A 22,367-nucleotide genomic window follows, 5' to 3' on the forward strand; every position below is an offset into this window, starting at 1 on the left:
ACAACTAAGTATATGAACTTCAGGCTGAGGATCTAACCCAGATATCAGACTCACAAAGATAGATTCAAAAAAGAAAGAATTGCACATTATTGATAATCATCAATTACAAACCAGCCCTGTGACAAAGAATGTTCTCATAACACTCAACACCTACTCTTCTGCCTTGTAATCTTATGTCTCTGTATGGCTCCACAATAGTGATATTAGCTCCCTCCTCTCGCACACCTTATGATTCTTCCATCCAGTACCTCAGATCTTCCATCTGTGTCTCCTTGTCCTCTCTCATTGCCCACAGTATCCTGAGGTCTCTTTGCCATCCCTAATTACTAGCTGGGCAAGAGGCAGCACGTCCTGTGGCTGCTTATGAGCTGTGTGTGTGTTGATTGTCCGGCTGGTAAGCCAGACAAAACAGAACTTTTGAGTTCATGTTGCAGTTTTTCCCTTAATGAGCCAGTCATCTATCTAGTCATCAGTTTTCATGTAGCTGGATATAATTTAATATCTTTGAGGTCATTGCTCTTTTATCAAATTTTTGAGATTGGCTAACAGATTCAGAAGGCAGTGGGAAAGACAGAAAACAGAGTTGCATAAGCTTGGGATGATCAGGATAGAAAAACAGTAATGCTTTCTGAATACTAGACTAGGCTAGTGTGCCACTGAGGTGTGTACTCACTAGACTAAACTAGACAAACAGATTCAGAGATCAAGATAGGTTCCTGAACACTGTAAATAACGCTACCCCAGGAGTGGTTCCAAGGAGACTTGCCCATGTCAGCACACTCCCACTGCCTCTCCTTCCACATTCTGTATCACAGAAATAACTTGGAAACTAGGACAGTCTCTAAGCCTCATAATGCTAACACCTAGGGAAAAGTTCTGGTGTTGTGGAAGCGTGCAACAGAATCCCCACATGCTGCATTTGGGAAATGAATTTTGAAGAAGCTGTAGTAAAATCAGTTGTTTCATTTCATTCTTTGCTGAGAGAGAACTAGCCGTAGAGCTCTGGTCATACAGCTGGCACATATTTATTCTTCTAGGCTGAATATGTAGGCTTCAAGTAGGTCGAATTTTATTTGATGTTCAGGAGCTCCTAACTACTTGCTCCATGAAAGATCAACATCTTGGGATGACCTCTGTTATACCAGATGCACAGGCCTGTCTGTTGGAACAAAGTGCTTTAAACGAATTACTGATGTTAATTCACTGAAATTATGGACTTAAGAGTGGTTACAAACTTTATTCAAGGGATTTTTTTGTCATAGTCATATTTTAAACTCTTATTTTGAAAAGACTTACTAAACTTTTCTTCCCTATCAACACAGTAAGATAACATACTGTTCCTTATAACATTCCTTATGTATATATATATATATTACATAGCATTCCTTATTTAAGTAAATTCAAACAAAGATTCTAAGAACAAGTATTTGGTGCACTGTTCTAGTTGTAGAAAGACTGAAGTTCTTCAATGCAAAATTTCTAATGCCTTTGTAATCTTAATGTTTATATATATACAGTTTTTCATTAAATAATAATGATCTTTATCTTTAAATAGGAGATCTTACCGATGCTTCTGTTATGCTGATAGATCATCATGTACAGTTAATTCAATTGCTTTGCATTCAATGCTATTGATATGTTTTGTATTATGAGATAACACGAACATACCGACACAGACACGATAATGTTCCTGTAGCAGCAGGTAACTACGGTTAATTCACTCAAAATGACTATCTTTAATGTGTTATTTTCCAGTAGATTAATTAATTTATTTAATCACCTAGAAGTCACATAGGAGTTGTTCATGAATTCAATTGACTTAATCTGTCTTTTAAATTGAAAACTTTTTGTAGAAGTGATAGACTTCTGTTTACACAGTAATTAATTAACCTGATTATAAACAGAAATCATTTTTGAAGTCTACAATCATAATGCAGTTTGCAAAGTCAGCATTATGTGGTACAAAAATGTCAGAAAGGAATCCATCTTTCTCTTGTAGTTCCCAGAACACCAGATGTGTCTGCATCTCTGCTTTTCTTCTGAAGAAAAAAAGACAAAAACAAAAAAAACAAAAAAATAATTGTGACCTTTTTTTGTGCTAAAATATTTCATCATTCATTTCCCCTGTTATCTTTTTTCTTTTTTTCTTTTTTTCTTTTTTCTTTTTAAGAGATAATCATAAGTATACACTCTCTTGAAGGTGCATATTTAGAACTCACATAATAACTCTGAAGCAAAACACATCTCTTCATTCAGCTCAGTTTTAGAGAGGCAAAATAAGCCATATGTGTGAAATTTAGATTCAGACTTCAAATTGTCCTTCATAGAAGAACAAAATACATAATTTCAGACTAACCCAATTAATCACATTTATTTATTAATATCTAGAATTTAATGAAGATGTTAGCAGTTAGTTTAGGGGACTGATTTATATCGTGGATAGAAGGCGACCAGCCTAGGAATGCTTCCTCTAGGGTTTGTTTGGCTAACCTGTGTCACACTGTCAGCCTTCACAGTAATTGATTTCTGAGATCAAATCTGCAAATGCACCTAATGGAATTCCGTATTACAGAGAGAGACCTTCAGTGTAACGGTATTATTGAATGACTAAGAAAAAAGCAACACTGAAACTGAACAAAGTTTTTCAACCACCAGTGGCACTTCTTTTATAGCAGTTTCCAGAGAGAAGTTAAGCAGTTCCTGGAAGTCACCATGATATTTGTAAGATGTAGAAGATGTGCTTTTCTTTAGTGCAATGAAGAAGAGGTGATATTGCTACTGGGCTCCCGGGCAGGACCATATTCACTGGACCATTAGTGTTCCTTTGCAACACTACATGAACACAAAGAAGACTTAGTGCTCCTTTTAACTGGCAACAGTGGTTCACAGGGTGTTAGAGAATCCAGGTGGTGCAGCTCTAGTGAAGCGGCTTGTCTGGGCTCCTTGTTTCAGTGCAGAAGACAGTGAGCAATAGAGTGGTGGGCATAGACAGGGGCAGGTGAAGTTTTCAGCATGATTGTTTTCTTAAACTCACGGCTTCCAAACTGCTGCGGTTAGGTAAGAATCTCAGCTTTCATATAAAATTAAGTCTCAGAAGCTATAAGGTAAATTAAAAGAAAAACAGATAGATATTAATCTTGTGATGTTCGATCCAATTTTGTGTTTTGGGGAATTCTCTTCTGGTTTTTGAACACCTGGGTTTGGCAAGGCTACTATCATGCCTAGCATAAACACAGCCAAAGATTTTTCTCACTGTTCCCTTCCCACCCCCTTTCAGGCAAACGAACTAATTTGAACACAATATTTCAACACTTTTTTTTTTTTTTTTTTGCATTGAAGATGGCTGATAACTTATAAAAGGAGAAATAAAATCTCTAAGAGCCCAAATAAGTAGCCAGATGAATACTCTTCACAAACAGTATGATTCAAACGATAAAATAATAATAATAATAAATATTTAAGATTAATTCCTCTACTTACTCGCTCTAGTCCAAGTTTAGGATTCAGTATTTCAACAGACATGATGATGGCATTACTGCTATTCTAGGAACTATCAGTTCTCTTACTTTGAGAAGTGCTTTGACACTGTTAGGATTATTTACATTAGAAAGGCTTTATATACAGACAATATAGAAAAGAACTTCCAGTTCAGGGTTCTATACTGTTAATCAGCAAAGGAGGGTAAAAGTTAAGCATATACTTTCAGTTAGATGAGTTTGGCTATGAAGTTCCTGTATTCCCAGACCCTTTAGAACTGAATCCTAAAATGTAATGTGTTCTGGCAATCAGTAGTTTAAATGAAGCAGACCATACATTTTCAGTCTTTGCTGAATAAATGTAACACTGGAGTTATTCTGCAGTTCTGAGTCCTTTATATCTAAATATCCTGAAACAGTGCAACACTTCTTTTTAACCCCAAAAGAGAAAACAAAAGTCCTGCAGAAGAGCTTGAAATGGGGGAAGACTTAAAAATGTTGTTTTTGAATTATGAGATCCCATTTTTGACATCTGCAAGCACAGTTTACTAATAACTTGGGATTATTAGAAGTTTAATTTTGGTAAACAGTTTAACTTGCTATGAATTCAGGAACATTTCAAAATGTCTATTTTGTTAAAATGCTCTCTGTGGGTTTCTGTGAATCTTATTATATACTGAACACACCAGAGTGACAGACAGAGGAAAAGTTAAGGACTATCAAATAAAAAAGTATTTAGGGATTTCTATAAATGTCTGTTATTCTCTCAACAGTTTCTATATCATACTAAATACCTTGAGACCTCTGTCTGTAGGTTATGCAGCTGTTTTATGTAAGAAGATATTTGTATGCTGTGAATGCATTATCAGATTATGAAAGGAAAGATTTCATGTGCACTGAATGGCTTTTATTGTGGCAAGATACAAAGCATGCCTTTTAGTTTCCCGAGTTATTTTCCTGAATTTCATTTTGTGACTTAAAGTTTTCCTTAAAGACCAAAATGCAGTGGATGGTAGAACTAGAGAGCTCAGAATGTTGGTAATGAGATATGGAGCCCTTTCCTTCTAGGTCACTGGCATGAATTTGACCCTGGTTAGTAATAATGGAGAGTCATTATCAGCTGGTGACTGTTTGGTGGCCTACGACATACCAGCTGGTGGTTTCACTTTGTGTAATGACCCATGGCTGCATACACATACACACAGCCTTCAGTTAAAACATGTGCAAATAGCTTGGAAAATACCATACATCTCATGACTGAACTCCAAAACTCAGGCTGAAAGGTCATCTGTGGTGGCAATTAAGAGCAACAGAGAGCAAGGTATGCACCAATGTTTGCACAGGGCATTGCCTCTGTGTGGACAGTGGTAAGCACACATCTAAAATAATGAGTAAGTTGTAAACATATCCTTTAGAAGACAAAGATATGAAGCTAAGTCCTTACAGGCATGGAGTCTGTCAGCAAAAAGGAGGTGGATGGAAAATAAAGGGCAAGAAAATCTAGAAAGAAAAGTAGTGGAAAAGGGAAAGTATGAAATGGCAAAACAGAGAACATAGAGAAATATGACTAACAGAGCAAACACGTTGCTGGCCTGTGCTTCCTATATGTTTCCTTCCACGCCCAGTTTAATCTACTTCCTGTGGAAAAAAGTAAGGGTTATTAGAAAAGAGGAAAATTTCAGCCAAGCATTTAAGTGCATTTTTCACTTTCAGTGTGTGAGACTTGCTGCCATTTCAGCAGGCTGTCTGCTACCCGTTGCACTGAGTGTTTGCCTGTCTGCCTTACCAGAGAAAGGTTTCCCAAGTCTTCTGTGAGGGGTGACTAAGCTGTAGGGCTTGGGTATGGTGATGTGTGGTGGCTTTTCTATATCATCAGCAAGCAGCATGACAACAAGGAAATTAGCAAGGAGAAACAAGGAAATCAGGAGATTCCCACCGATGTGATATGAACTTTAGAGAAGGTTGGGAAGGCTTCTGGAGCAAACACATGTAGGGTCAGGATTTTCTGCTAGTTGATTCACCCATCTCTGCAGTTACTGTTAAATATCTGTGACGTATGTGAGTTGATTAAATGAAGAAAGGCTTAAAGATCAGCCCTGGATGACATTTTTATTGTAAGGCTCAATATCGTGAAAACATTCCAAGTGTAAGGAGCGGTAGAACTGGCTAGTTTCACATGTCATACTGATGCTGTGTGGCTTTGTAAAAGAACTGATACACTTTGACGCTCTAGGCCTGAAGCAAATACAGAGCATAGGACTTCTGAGCGTGGTAAGAGACCGTGAAGCAGCAGCATAGAGCACCAGGTAAGATGAAATTCCTGGCTGTCTTCCACTTCCCTGTCACACTGTGTATGCTTAATGCACTGTTTTTACAGTAGTGATAGGATGTGACTGCCACCTGCATGCTGTGTAATATGTATACTCTGTGCAGTAAGAACATTTAGCAGCTGCAAGATACAACTAGTTAAGCCTAGAATGTCTGAATGTTCTTTGGTGAGCTCGTTACTTTCTAAGCTGTAAAAATGCTTAATCCCTGTGTCACTTTCTATTACTTTGTAGTTAATATTGTCACTGGGTTGGCAAAGGCATATAACCAGAGGCAGAATATGGCAGAATGTAATACTTGGTAGGACTTATTTCCTCAGCTAGAGGCACTGCAAGCTAGTAAGGGCATATATTCTACTTTGTTTTCACATTCGCAGTGTGAAAGGGTAGAACTTATCTTGCAGAGCCCTCTGGCAGAAGCCTATGTGAGCTCAGTGCTCATACATTGTAACTCACAGTTGCAAACACTGAGAGCCTAACCATGTATTCTTGTCTGACTGATGCTCTTGACTGGTACTTAGATGGAAAGTTCTTTGGAGCAGAAAATCATCTTTTATTTGGTAATTATCTGAGACTCTAAAAATAATTATTTTATATATTATATATATGTATACACATATATACACATATTATATATGTGCGTGTGTGTTTGTTTGTTTGTTTGTTTGTTTTAGTATACTTAGAATACTTTGAACACCTTAAGTACTTTACACTGGGTTTTGAGGCTTACTAATACTTCTGATATAAATGTACTTTTCTACTCTAAATTCTCTTCTGCCTTCCCATTTTGGGTTTATGGTCACTTAAAGCTTCAGTTATATTACCTCATTTACTTCATCTTGCTCTGCAGAAGCAGTAGGTTCTGCTGTGCTCAAAGGCAAATCTTTATGCTGTAGTTAGCAGGGTACTGTTTGTATGTAGCCCTTCACTTCCTGCTCATTGTGTCTTTTGGCATTTCTCACAGTAAAATTGGCAAAACTAAGTCTTATCATATAGCAACTATATTTTTATCTTTTACAGTCCCCCATTGCTAAGCAAGAAAATCAAGCTTCTGTCACAAATAGAGTGAGCATCTTGCTGCTTTCCAATAGGTAACCACAGATACTTCATACGTAACCATTGATTTTCTATCCAGGGATATGTAGGAAATCTTACAAAGAGCATGAGTAAGGACGCATCTAATAACATGTCAGAATTTTCCTGTTTCCACACTTGAATGCTCAGTCCAGAATACTGATCCCTGCACTAGAGAACAACCACAGTTTACAAAGTCAATATATACTGTATGAAGTAGCCGTATAGTTATGATAGTTACCACAGGGAATGAAACCTAAAATTTTTAGATGCAAGCAGAGGGCAGAGGCAGGATCTGACTTTTCTCTGAAGTAGGCTCAGCTAGAGGAAAAATATTGATTTTCACCACAGCCATCCTTCCTTCAAAAGTTATTTCATGTTTGAAAGGAATGCATGAGGCTAGAGAGGAAAAGAAAAAGAGTGATATTTTATCTTAATTTATAATTTTATTTCATTTGCAGGATTCGTTTATTTTAAATTTGTTGTTTCTTAACGAAAAGCAGGTAAAACAGAAGATATTCTTCATCTGCAATTTTTCATGCATATTGCATTGGAAGTTAGTAATTAGTGCCAGTGGTCAGTCAGTGCTTTCTTCAAGATACAATTTGCAGGCATCAAACAAGCAAAAATTGACATTAAGTTCAATTTGAAAGGTTCGGTTCTGTTTGCACACCGATATTAATAAAGTTCTCTGCCCTAACCCTGAATTCTTAAATACAAACTGTCTGAAACAAACTATTCTAAGCCTACATGCAAACTTCCAGCTTCAGTTCACGAGGTCTTCACAGGCTGAAATCAATTGCATGGTTTCAGTCAATACTGGCTTTGATTAGACAAAAGGCTGCTGGGCATGGTGGGCTGCTGGTCAGGTACAGAGAAAGTTGCTATTGGGTCTGGATGTTTTCTGACAGAACACATTTATGCAGAAGTGCAGCTGCTCTCCTCTCAGATGGGGCAAGGGAAAAGTGGAGGAGACTGGGGAAGTAGAGATGCACATTACGTTCTCTAAGCCCCTAGAAAATCTGATCTTGGCTGCATTCCTGCACTTGTAATGTGAGCAATTGACAGCTTGATATTCATGAGCATTATGAAAAACTGAAATAAGAATCATATCAAAAAGTGTGTGATATAATTCTTATGTTATAGAATTTACTTTAGACAATTACCTGCTTCAGAAGTGCAGCTAGAGTCATTGTGTAATAGAAGTAAAATCAGGTACCATACCCAAATTAAAATACAGCTGCACTGCTATACAGTTTGTTCATATAAATTGTAGTATTATTCCTGTCCCTTGTGAGGAAAAATATAACCCTTTTAAAAGGAATTTAAGACATTCCTCTTGGTGTTCTCTTTGCTCATTCTTCTAAGGAATTTCTGCTTGAAGCACAGCTACGTTACACCCAGTACAACACATGCAGGTATCAGCATTCTCCAAACACACCAAGCACTGCTGTGGGAACAGCTGACAGTGCATTTTTTTTATAGGTGAGATGTTAATACTCACAACTAAAAATACCTCAGTACATACTTGTGCCTTGTTCTGCAAGCCTTCCTTCACTAGGAAGCTGCCCTCAAATCCTCTGCAAATCTTGAACTCAGAAGGATTGCAGATCCTCCTTTTGAGGGGAAAACAAAAGTAAACACAACAACGAACAATGAATGAACTGTGAGAAAAATTTCCCTTTAGGAAGCAAAAAATCTTTGTAACCAAAAAAATTCTTTAAAGTACTGACGATGGCAGCACAGCTCTGCATTTCTGAGAGATTCATTTCTTATGCAGGAAATACCCGTGTAATTAATGTTTGCTAAAGCAAAAGCCCAATCCTGCATGCTTTGTCCATTCCAAACAGCCACTAATTTCATACAAGTGCAAGTGCTCTAAAAATGTCCAATTTTCTTATGAAATTGAATGTATAGTTTGCAATAATATAAGAAAGCAAAAACCTTACTGATAAAGCACCTATATAAAACTGCTATCGTGTTAGCGTGGGTAGTATGAAATATTCAAGAACAGGCTGTGACTGTTAACAGGAATCAAACTATGATTTCAGTGTTGGACTTTGGTCGATTCTGCTAAAGAAAAGTGGCTGCACACCCACTGTGTTCAGCAGAAGGTATCAGACGAACTAAATGCAAGGTTGTTCATTCCTCACTTGGGTCTGAAGTACAGTTCTGCATGAACAGAATATAGCTCTGATACTTAAGGCACTTAATTCTTCATATTTAGGATATAAAATATCAAATATTAAGTGGGTGAATGGTTTTCTGCATATTCAGCTGTTAATTGTAATTTCTGGTCCTTAGAAACAACCATGGAAAACAAAACAGCCCAGGATATTTATGCTGAGATTGCCTTACAGCACACTGTCACAGCAGGAGGTGCACAAGCACTGATTCAGTACTCCGGGAGTGCTTAGAGGCATGGGGGGATTGTTAAGCATAAAATAAAATAAAACTGAATGAATCAGTAAGGAGTAAATCTAGGCATTTAATTATCTCCCAGTTTGAAATGTTTTTGGTTATTCTTTATGAAAAGGCCATGTTTACATGAGGTGGCTTTATGTGTAGTTCATCTATAGTTACTGTACCAACTTAGCAATATAGGAGAGGTTTTTAAAAGAGCCATTGCAATCTCATTCATATAACTGAGGAGGCATGCATTTGTTGTAAAGAATGATAGGTAGAATGAGGTTTTATGTATTCTACCTCACGCAGCTGCCAATTAAAGCACTAAACTAACTTATGAAAGAAATGAATTGTTATAGTACAGAGTTAAAAATGGTCCAGAAGTTTTAGGGTTTTGTTGGTTTTATTTTAACTCTTGAGGATGATTAAACTAGCCAGATGAAGAAATGACAGGGGAATGAGCCTTCAAATTGAACTCTTTTGTCTTCAGAAAAGTTTATCTCTGGAAGTTCTCTATATGTATATTGCTCCAAAAGTAATGCCTCCTATTTATTTCACTGGAAACTACAACAGCTGTAAAGAGCACAATAATGCTATTTGATAGAAATAGTTCTCGGCTACAAAGCAGTATTTTTCAATGTAGTCACCACCATGGGTTATGCATTCTTGCCAGTAATGAGCTAGAGCCTGCATGCTGCACTTGTGACAATCTGCACCAGTGGAGGTGACCCACTGTTGTTGTCACTACTGCTGAAATGTGCCGCTCACTGCCTCACTGAGCTCACATAGAATCATAGAATCCATACACCGGTTGGTTTCCATAAGCATTCAGCAAGCATCAGGGAATGTCAACAGGTGCCATTTTTTTCTTCATGGAGGAATTCAGTGTCATCTGTCACATGGTAATGACACGTAATGGGATACTGATGGGAAAGTTCTACCTCTGCTGCCATCCCAACAATATCCACCTCTGACACTGTGGACCAGAATAATAAAACAGGAGGCATTACTTTCAGAGCAGCCCTTGTACAACAGTGGGGCTTTAGTGTATATTAATTCTTGTGTATGGAGTTGTTTATTCCCCCAGAAAACCCACTTCATGTCTCTTGATTCAGTAGCTCCTGTATTTAAGATAAAGCAAAGCATGTAGATGGTCAGAGGTTTTAAGTTCCTTCTTAAATCGGCTCATAAAACACCTATGACTGTGTATCCTCCATCAAATAATCAATAATGAAAATCCATGGCATCACATGGGACTTCAAAGAGCTTCTCTTTGGAGGCATAGAACTGAAACGGGAGAGAAAAACAACACTTTCATCATTAAAACAATTGGAGTAAGATGTAGCCCTAACATACTATTTCAATTCCAACAGAAAATGTAAAAAACCCACTGTTCTCCATTCATATGACAAGCAATATCGTGTTCAGTTGTAGGGGAGGTTTCAGAGCTGTAATTTCAATGCCACAAAGAATATGAACTGTTAAGTAAGTAGTAGAACCTGGCTAATTCACATCAGTGGTTCAAAGCGCTAAATGTCTATTACTAAGATTTGTAAATTAGTAAGCTATCAAGGAGCATGGACCATTTCTACAGTTTTCCCATGAGCCTTAATGACATTTGATGTTCTCTCAGTCTGCCCCTGTAGGCTAGTAAGTAGATGCAAACTTCAGCTTCCATTAAAAAAAAAAGAAATTATTAGAGGAAAAACATGAAAACATGAGCCAACGGAACCGTAGAGTTTCAAAATCAGAAGGCAAATAAGCAGAACCCCAAATTTATTTATTTACTTTTAAGAGATCTGGCAAGAATCAAACTAATCTTTTGATATTTGATGGACCACTTTGTGCTTTTCAAACACCTGTAGTTAGCAATATTGAACTGGCACAGTATGAAACAGAAGAGCATTTCAAATATCATTGTACCAGATCCTGATTTTGCATGTCGATAAACAGCATCCAGTGGGAGCTTAGGGCACTGTGCAAGTTTGAACCTTTATTTAATAGATGCAGTTTAATATTAACTATTTATTAAAATATAGTATAAAATATTCTTTTTTTTTTTTTGCCTGTGTAAAATTAAAGTAGTCCTTGAAATATGAAACCTGAACACAACTCTCCAATTTAGTGCCGCACACAATTACAGTTGAGCACGTGTGAAAGTGCTGAATCAGCCTTTTTTCCTCTGTGTGCTGAGAAAGCGGGAGGAATCTTCTGATTACTTAAATTTTCATTTTATTCTTCATTTAAGAACAAAACGTGGCCAAAAAAAGGGCAATGAGGTCTGGAAGCACTGGAAGAACTCATCTTCAAAGCCTTTCACTGGTTTGATTCAACGTGAGATGTCTTCAAAGTCCCCGGAATGAATCCGTGAACACATTTATGGAATAAATTTCTGTGTCTAGATTCCAAACTGTGCAAATGATGAAGTTACAATTTAGCAGATAGATTTGGGTTACTGGGTCTAGATGACCTAGCAGAATAGAGCTCATTTTCCTCCGTGATCACTGCAGATATCTCAGCTAAAACCTTAATGTCTGCCAACATACAGGATTAGACAAATTGGCAGGTAGTAATGGATTCAAAAGTTAAAAGGAAACAAACTGAGCAGCAGGATAAAATCAAGGCAAGGTAATTAACATTCTGTTTACATTTTCAAAGAAGAAAAAACAGGAAAGGAACAGATGCTGCTTCAGATCTGGGGACGCTCCCAGGAATTTTTTGCTTTAGGTAAAACAGTATGAACTGCCCAGAAGCTGTGGGGCTCAACTGGCTACCCTGGTGAGAGAGCTCAGACGGCACCAAAACTCAATAGGAATAGAAGAGTGCCTTTACTACACATGGTTGCTTCCTGCACAAAACCGTTTCTCAGCTCCAGATGTACTTGTGAAAAAAAAGTCACCAGGGAGCAATCAGAATTTAGAAATTATAATATAAATTAAAAGTGATATCAGAGCTATTGGGAGTTTGTTTAATAAGGCAGATTTTAGTCTGGCATTATATCTTAACACACCCAAAGATATTTAGTCAGCCCGAGAGCTACAGGGAAATGCAGAACAATCATGCAGCAATCAGTCATTTTTTTTAAAGACCACATGGGGCATATGGCAGAGAACTGCAATTTTCCTGCCTGCAGTGTGCGCTGCCAACACTGCTCTTCTAGGGGCTGATTCAGGAGTCAGTCTGATGAGCAGAGGATTGGATTGATATCAAAATATGTAAGGTTAAGGTTATGGGGACCTTACAGAAGGAGAGAAACCAGATAGAAAGTGCCAGCTCTTGCAAAATTCCCAGCTGTCCCAGATAAACCAGTTAATTAGTGATTATGCACCCCTGCAGCATTACTGAAGTCACCTAAGGCTCAATTTCATCCCAGGCTTGATCTGGGGACTACTGAAAACTCTTTTACCCCCCCACAATTACTCAGTGAACTTTAAACACAGCCACATTTGGTATCCAGTGTTCATGTTCAGTGAGCACAGGAACTGCCCATGCATCTGGTCGTCACTTCTACACAATTCCTATTTTTAATTTATTATTCCTATATGATGCTCTTGGAGTACCATACATTTTGCACACTATTTTCTTCCAGAGTTACAACTGTATTGGTACATGGGGAGAAAAAGCGGGACACAGAAGATGGATTTATGTTTTTGAAAGTTATTGACATAATTTGTCATGTTCCCTTTATATAGCGTTTAAATTGCTAATACTTAATATCTTCCCCCATTCTTTATTCGGTTAAGAATTTCATCAGCTTGTTTTTATCTGCAGTGTGCATCGGCCTAGTTTATAGTAAATAATGAAACATATATTCTGTTGAAATCAAGTCTTACTATTGTCTGCTATACTGGACAGTCATCTTGCTTTCACTAACTCCAACCTTTCTAACTGAATGACTAGATTCCAGTGAGATTCCCTGGGTTCAGAAGCACTGTCACAGAGCAATCTGTACATTTGTGCTAGCCCTTTCTTTCTCCTTTTCCATAAGGAAGATATTTTCATCTGGTTGGTTATATATTCTTTCTATTTTTTTTTAATTAAAAATAAAATCTCTGAGTAACATCCCCAACTCTAAGAAATAGTTTTAAAGGATATTTACCCCACTTAAATATGCAGAAGATATTTAAATCTGTAAATTGGAAGGATATCAGTGACAGCTAATTGATTTATAAAATAAATTATTATAATGATTATAAATAAATTATGAGCAGGTAAACTAGATCTTATAAATAATTCCCTTATCCCTCTGGATAGCTCCAACAGGCTAATCTAGGCATCTGTGTCAATGAGAGCAAGGATACTTCAACATTACACTGATAGCGTATGTCTGATATTCTTGCCACTTAGCAAATGTTATTTAATTTATGGAAAGTAATTTTCAGCACAGACAGGACTGCTCTTCACATAGTGACAAAATGCCTGATGTGCCAAAAAAGGAGTTAGCCTCCATCTCACTGGATGCCAGAGATCTGAAGCTCGTGGAAGTACTACAAAGCAGTTTGTTTTGAATCAACCTTTTAAGAAAAGGTGAAACAGGAGGTGGTGTCAGAGGGATTTGAATAGTCTTTTTAAAATCATATTGTATTCTATTTGTTTGCAGAACGAATTTTCACCAGTTTATCTGAAATTCTGTGTATTGATTTAAGTCATGCTTCAGTAAGTGTTCAACATGACTTCAATGGGTGAGTGAGTTTACATTTATGGTTGCTCAGTTTAGTCCAGGCAGTGTTTCTAATCCCTGTGGAGTTGCTATTAGCCATTAGTTGACCTGAAATTCACATGAGTTGGCTTTAGTTCAGAGCTTGGTCTGCTCTTCATGGTTTGGTGGATTGTTTGATTTTTTTCTTTTTTGTTTAAATTTTGACCAGTGGCCTAAGCCAGTTTTTCTCAGGCTCAGAAAAGAAAAAGTGAGATTATCTGTATTTAAAATGTGAAGGGATTGTTTTACGATGAATGAGCTCTTGCATAAATGATATTAAAGGAAGCTTTTCTGAAGCAAATAGAATGGATGCTTTTGCCTTCAGACTTAACATTGTCTTAGTGGTATTAAACTCATTTTTGTATTCTATGTTTAACAAACAATTTCATCCACCTGTACAACAATGGGATAAACAATATTTAACCCTTTTAATCCACTTTTATAAAAATAGAAATCCTGAAAATGATGTCCAACTCCAGTGCTATTTCTCTCACATGTTCTTTTGCCATTGGACTATAAGGAGAGAAGTCAACTTTAGAAACAACACTTCTCTACATCGCTGGTCTATATTGACTGGATCTGTCCTTTGAGTATTGTCCTCTGTGAGGACATATATAATTTCTCTTGAAGCAGTTATCCTAGCTCAAAGTTTGCTAAACAGGAAAGTAACAATGATTTTGAAAGGAATTATTTTTCTAACATAGAGTTTGCTTCTTGTTGAGGCCTTCTGAGCTTAATTACAGGCAAATCTCATATCTTCTGAAATCGTTCTCTTTTTTTTTCCCCAACACCTGCAGTCAGTCTGTCTCTGTATCTGGACAGCAATTCATTTTCTTGCCTAAAGGCATCTCTTACGCCTTGTGGATTGGCTGAGCCACATGTACAGGTTCATTTCCTCCAGTGGTTTTCAGGAATAACAAAACTTTCAAACCCTTTGTAACAAGGGAACATTATGATCTGCTCTTCTGCCTGTAAGACTGATTGCCAGTGATCTACAGACCCTTTAATCTTGATTAATAGATGTCTTTTAAAACATTTATCTGTTTAGCTGAGACATGACTTGTTGCAAACCATGACATACAGTCTTTGTTTCAGGTTTCTGTAGGCCATGTCTTCCTAAAATTCTTCTACCTCAAAAATAAATAAATAAATAAATAAATAAATAAAATATTGGTATTATGTACCTGTACCAGCAGTAGAGCTGATTTTACAATTAAATAACTAACACAAAATGACTGACAAGAGTGCTGCTGCACTTCTAATGGTACAAAGACCTTTCCAACCAAATGGGAATGACAAGAGGGCTGGGAGCCCACTGCAGCTGGATAACCTTCAGAACTGAGTTGAGACCATCGGAATGAGAGATGTGGAACCCTTAGCCTTGCACTATCTCCTCATACACCAGACTGGAGCGAGAGGGTGTGCAGGGCAGGGAGCAAGAGCATGCTTTTTGTCTGGCCTCTAACATCAACATTCTTTGCTCCTTTTCTGTGAGGAGCACTGAGTGTACAGGCAGTGGTGTAATTAACTTCCAAAGTTACTGGAGGGAAGGCTTCTCATGTTTTTAATAATAACCCTGAGAAACATCATGTGACCTTTTTTGGTGCCTTTTGATGACTGACAGTCTAAATTTTGATTAAAATGTAGAACAGTTGCATTTTATTTTAGAAAAAATGATGTCTGCATGTGGCTTGCGGAAAAGTAGCTGGAAGCTGTATGCAGTCCTCTCAGTTTTGTGTGCTAAGTTTAACAAGCAAGTACATTTCATCCACTTCTATAACAATGGGAATGTTGCTGTTACATTAACAGTCTGATTTATTTTCTGGAAAAAGGATCACTTATCTTTTGTTTTATTGCAGATCTCTATTTATCCTATTGCCAACTACTAGCTGACAGGACAAAACTGTGATTTGCAAAACCTTTCAGTTTTAGAAGACCCTAGTCTGTATTCCCCATGTGTGAAAATCTCACTGGCTGGCACTACAAGGGCAGAATCTTAATGCACTTCTTTGGGTTTCTTCTGTAGAGCATTGGTTTGATGTGGCCTCTGCCTTTTTACTAGCTAATAGAGGTCCACAGGGACTGAAGATGGGTAAGGAGTTATTCCACTTAGCTTGTACATGTCCATATACAAAGATACATGGTTACTTACCACAGAGATGGACAGGAAATAACAGTGAGGGAAAAGATCTTTACCTCATTAGTAATATTACGTTCCTATAGTGCATACTTTTCATATATTAAAAGTTAATAAGACAGTCTTAGATTACAAGACTTAAAAAGAGATGTGATCATAGCAAGTGCATCTAGAGGATTGGAAAATATTATGAAAATATTTTAAAGCATATTCAAAACTCTTTCCCTTGCATTCTTTATTTTTCTTACAACAGCATTTTTCAGCTCTTTCTTCAAAGACTTAAAGGCTGCAGCTACTGTAAGAAGATTACTGTTTCATATTATGTTGGTTACGGCAGTTGTAGCTTGAGGCCCCAGTCTTGATAGGGGCTTGGTGGCTGCAGGTGTGATGCAATGCACTTAGCAAGATACCTCCTGCTCAAAGACTCACAGAAGACCTGATGCATCAGTTTTATAGATAAGGAATTGATAGAATAAGTTATGCAGTAAGTTATTAACTGACATACAGAGTTGAATAAAATATTCTTTGGGGAAGATTCTGCTTATCATTCCTGTAGGCATTATGTATGTTTTGCAGTGGGCACGCTGTCAACCAAAGCTAAGTTTAACATGCACATAAAAGGTACTTCATTGGCATCTTTTCCTTGCCATTATATCAATAGTCCTGTAACTCAGCTGCCATGGTTTCGCACTGCTTCTTCCATGTATGAACAAAGTACTGCACGTAAGAACAGATAAGAACCGAGCATATATTTGGCACTATTTAATTGATGCTTCATCTTTTCATCCTCTTTTAAATAATCCTTTTGCATTCTTCTCTCTAGTGTTTTCTCAGTTTACTCACATACCTGCATAGGGTTCTGTTTAACATATGTGTTTTCTCCAATGTTCAGAGAAAATATACGGAGAAGAGAACTTTTCAAGTAACTGCCTGTAATCCAAGAATTGCTTTGGAGGGAACTTTGAAACTTACTCTTGTAAAACACTTCCATGGACTTACATATTCAAAAGTACGAAGCAAAAATAGACAACACTGATGTTGAGAAATAGGTTCCCTCAGAGAGTGAAAATGTAAGGAAAACCCAATAATGCAAATAAATGCCATTATCTCATGTCTGGCCATGTGTGGCAGGCTCACAGCCTCAAGAAAAACTTCAATTGCACTGCAGTCTTCCAAATTTTCTCTGTTCCAAATGTAGATTTTTTTTTGGAAGTTTTTGAGGAAAATCCATTAAAGAGCAATGCTCTTTGTGTTATATTCAGAGTCACATCAGCTGACACTGTTTCTTTGCTAGCTCTTACCTTTAAACACTCTTCTTGTAACCAGCAGGACTACTCTCCTTGCATGGCATCTGACTGTCCAGCAGTGGCTGTAATAGGGTGGAACCGTTCCCAGTACTCCTCTAATTGTTTCGCTTGTGCACAGTAATGAGTAGAGACTCACACAAAAGTTATATTTATAGTTTTGGAAGTTATGATTTTGGGTAGTTGGACATAGACATAACAGAGGTAATTTCTGCAAAGCTTCAGCATACGGATGAAGTCCTCCGATCAGATATCTGGGGAGATTTAGGATATTTGTTGTAGCCTGTAGTGATGAATCTCCACTGTTTCACAGTAGAACTAGAAGCTTTTTATTAGACTGCAATGTTTTTAATACTGAACAGACAATAGCACTAAACTGATCCACTAAAAAAACCTTTCCTAGGCAATATCAATCAAGGCAGTGACAGGACTGTAATAGAACCTTTTCTGCTCAGTGTAGAAATTGTATCTTGCCTTATTTTTACACATTTCAGTGGAAGTTATGCTTGCAGCAGAATGCAGACTCGTTCTGTCTGCCAATTCCGAAACCTTTCCGCGAGGCTAAGCAGTTTGAGTCCTGAGAGAAGGAGACACTGGCTTACCACCAGAGTAGTTTTGTACAAACACAATCACTGCATTCAGTTGCCTTCTTGTTTGTGTGTGTGATAACTTCATTTGGTCTGAATTAAAGTTCAGAGTAGTTGAAATGTTTATTTTAACACTAGGTTTGTATAAAAATATTCGCTATAAACCAAACTTTTTTTTAAGGTAAAGAGTACTATGATTAGATACGTATCTACTCACACCACAGTTTTCTTAGGAAAGAGAACTATTCTATATTCTTCTTTCTCTCTTCTTCCTCATTTATCTTACTTATAAGGAAAATCAGATATCTGTCTACACGAGGGTTGTTTTAAAGTCAGTGCATGCATCCATAGAACATGCACATCTAGTTAGCAGGAATTATCCACCGGGGCCAGACTGCATAGATAGCTCTAATAATGTATTTGAAATAGGATTTTCTTACTACACTGAAAAAAATTCCTCAGACTCAAAGATAAATCAAAGGCAAGTGGCACCCTGGTGGACCAGACAGCCCCTTGGCAGCCCAGTCACATGAGAGCTCCAAGGTCACCACCCCAGCACCAGCAGAGCTGTTTGTAGAGCTCGCTGTGCCGTTTCACATCATGGCTGAATTGGAATACCTAATGATCTGGCACTCCAATTGCACACGCTGCCAGCCTCAGTCCTTACATGAGCCTTCTGTCTGCTGCTTGGGAAGCTACCTCTGCACTGTAAAACACGGGTGCATGTCCCTACGTTTAGCAAGTCTGAAAACTTTATATAGAACCAACATTAAAATATTGTTCTGTGTCGATGTTACAGATAATTGACTATTATTGCAGAAAATGTACTTTCCTTATAGCAGATACTCTCAAACAAGGAAGAAGGATTAGCCATAACACAATCCTTATTAGTTATGTGCTCTTTCTTCCATATTACGATACAACCAGGGCCAATCCAGAATTTTCCTCAGAAGTCAGCATTTTCAGATCCTTAACTGTTTTTGAGTAAAGTATCTGCTTTACACAAATGGGATTAATATATGTATATATTTTTAGGATGCTTTTTTTTTCTTGTAGATGAATGAAAATATATGTCAGATACTTGAACCTCTTCCCCACAGATTTCATTTTCTACCTGTCCGTAATTTGGAGTTTGAAAAGACACAATGGGGCTTTCTGAAGTTTCTGAGTTTGTGCCTGCCATGTCCCTGTTCTGCTGTAAGAAATCTCCCTGGGCAGTCTGCGTCTCCAAGAAGCCACTGAGGCCAAAAAGATGGAGTGATGGCCTGTCCTCACTGGGAAAGGAGACTGTGGTGCATTGCATGAGATGTTGCTTGACAAGAATCTTCAATCTATAGAGAAAATCAGGAGCCAAGAAATACTTGAATAAAGCTCCCACGACTAAACAGGGCTCTGAGCACCTCACTTAATCTTCTGTGTGACCACTCCCCATCTGTAAGTTGACATACTTCCTTGTTTCACAAAGGCTTCACGGGGATAAAAATCTGTGAAAGTTATGAGATTCTCAGATACTGTGATAAGTCCCAGGATAAACAAATGTTGAATGCAAAACAGCAGCTTACATGGTACATATTCAAGGGCATGTGGAATGAATTAGCAAGATGAAGAGACAGAGCAGAAGAAAGGGAATGGGAAGGAGCAGGAGGGAGGAAAGACAGTAACAGAGCAAATCAGGCAGCATGGCTGGGAGCTATGGGCAGTTATGGAGTGTCTTAGCACACCCTGAGTTCATGCTGCAGATAAACTTCTATCTAAGGAAAACTGAGCCAACAGCTTACTAAACTATTTTTTTTTCTCCATAATTCTCTTTTTTTACTTTTTCACAGAGCGGCCAATAACTCCCAGGAAGGGACCTCGCTCTGTGTATCTAGAGCATGAGTAGGTGTGTTAAACACTAGTTTTATTTAATATTTCACCATAATCTTTTCCATGGGGGGCAATATGACCAGATTTAAAAATTAAATTTTCCATACTGTTCCCTATTTTCTCTGCCTGTAGCACGAGAGAGAAGAGCATACCTGGCTACATACACATGCTCATGTGTAAATAAACAGGGAAGAAAGCTATACAGGCTTCTTTAGCTAGCTTTTCCCATTCTTTTTTTTAGGGGTGAGAGTGTTTATTATGAAATAAGTACCATATACTAGGAATAGATCAATGGATTATTTTCTGAAAACGCAATAGAAGGAATTGAACAGTCACTCATTAAAAGTAAATCTTTTTTTTTATAACTGCAGGTTAAGTGTGATCTAAAAGGAAATCTATTTAGCATCATAGAAAAAGTAATAAAACATAGAGGAGAAAAGGTACACTGCTGTAGAGAAAGCTCTTAAGACAGTGATGCTCGGTGGCCAATAATCTACTAGAATGGGTGAGCATCCAACCTGTGTGAAAGGAAGTAAGCCTCAGCTAAGCTTTCCAAAAGAGACTTAAGTGATGCACTAGAAGTTACCAAAGTTGCCACTGCTAGTATCAATGACAAGACTCATTCACTCAACTGCAGTGAAATGGAAGCGACTGCAAAGTGGGCGTACTGATATTGCAAAAAGTCTTTTCTGCAGCAAGTAACCAAATGGCATAATCTTAAACTTGACACAGGAGGACTTGACACAGACAATTTCTCATGATTTGCTGAGGAAAGACTCAACCTGGAGTCTCTGAGGTATTTAATGCTCCTGCCATTAAAGGAACCCAGGCCAACTCAGAAGCAGAAGAATAGTTTTCTACTTCTGCTCTTTGCAGTTGTACACTTCCTACTGCAATCCATGGGTGTTGAGCTATTAACTGGCTTAGGAACTTCTCTGCATTTCATTCTGCAAATGCATTCACTGTGGGCACTTCGTCCCCACAATACCCCAAATCTCACTGATAGTTAAGATCTCCAGAAAAAAATACAATAAAATAAATGCTTTTTAAAAGATGCTGTTTGCAGTCCTTCTGGACATCTCACTAGCATGTCTAGGTATCTTTTAAAACCTGATGATAAAAGCCTATGTGACACAACAAAGCTTCTAAAACTGTGTAGTTTTTGCAGTCTGGTCATCAGGAAAAGGTGTATTTTAAGGTCCCATAGACAGAATCCTTTAATTAAGAAGAAAAGTACAAAATCCACAACTGAAAACATGCAGGAAAGATTAGAGTACACGTTATACTTTGAGAGTTCTCTCCAACAGTCATCCAACAGACAAGGTAGATTTTGGGAGGCAAGATTCCATGTCCACTGAAATTACCCTCTGATTTCAGCACACATCACACCCTGTGGTAAAGCATTCTGCACCAGCCTTCCTTACACCTTTTATGTGAATGAAAGTGAAAACTAATGCGAGTGTCAGTGAAAAGCAGCTGAAAGTTACCCAGATGGCACAGACCTGCTGAGCAACTGGTGAGGGAGGTGGCTGAGTAACTGGAGGGGTTTGGGAGGAAAAATCCAGGCATTATTTAAATAAACATCTTAAAATAATGATATGTATCAAACATGTGTACAAAGGTCTGGAATGCCAATGCTGGGACTTTGTCACAGATAAGTTCCAAAAGATGGGATTCTGGAATTTGTCGTCAAAATCCTCCAATACAGAAATAGACAGATTAAAAGTGGCATGAAGTATTTTCTCATTACATGAAGGAAGTAAGTGATGTACTTTCTGATATTTTTTAAGCAGCTCTTAGTGTAAAAAGGAGATCATTATGTAGCATTAAGCTAACCTCATCACTAATTTTCCCCACATCTGCTTTGCATAGCGGTATTAATTTAAGGATTTCCCCACCACCCCTTTCCTCCTGCAGCTGCTCGTGGGAGATCACTGCCATCTACAGATTGGAGATAGTATCACTGGCACTGGATGGCAGAACGATTTCTACCTCATTTTTCTCTCTCTGCCTTGACCACTTCTCTCCTCAGTCCCTCCCTATGTTAAAAACAAACAGACAAATCCTACACACGCAAAGCAAAACCAAAAACAACCCAACACACCCTACTGCCTCTGTGATACATGGATCCTAATCACCCTTGTTAAAGGAAAAGTGCCATACTTTAGGAATGTTGGAAATTGCAAATATATCAGCCGAATTATTTCTGAGTGTGCTGGTTACCCATATACCATAGCTGTTGTTACTTTTTAATCTCTTCCAGTGTACACTGTGTCACCGAGTCCTTGAGGAGACATTGCATCTGACATTAAGATACATTAGAATCACATATTAGGCAAACGAGAAGTTGTCTACTGTGTACATTAAGTGGTTTGTCTGTTTGCATGCGATTTCTACTATGTTATACTGGACATATAAGCAAATCATTAGAGAACAAAAAAGAACCTAACAAGAAATGACTGATTACTCACCAGTATACCAATGTATCTGT

The 22,367-nt window shown here is 37.8% G+C and overlaps 1 long non-coding RNA gene across 1 annotated transcript in view; it reads left to right on the plus strand.

Moving 5' to 3' along the window:
- Positions 1-22,367, plus strand: part of LOC121111634 — a 42,590-nt gene that overhangs the window by 13,497 nt on the left and 6,726 nt on the right. The window lies entirely within an intron of this gene.

The sequence above is a fragment of the Gallus gallus genome, chromosome 10, assembly GCF_016699485.2.
Source record: "Gallus gallus isolate bGalGal1 chromosome 10, bGalGal1.mat.broiler.GRCg7b, whole genome shotgun sequence".
Taxonomy (NCBI): Eukaryota; Metazoa; Chordata; class Aves; order Galliformes; family Phasianidae; genus Gallus; species Gallus gallus.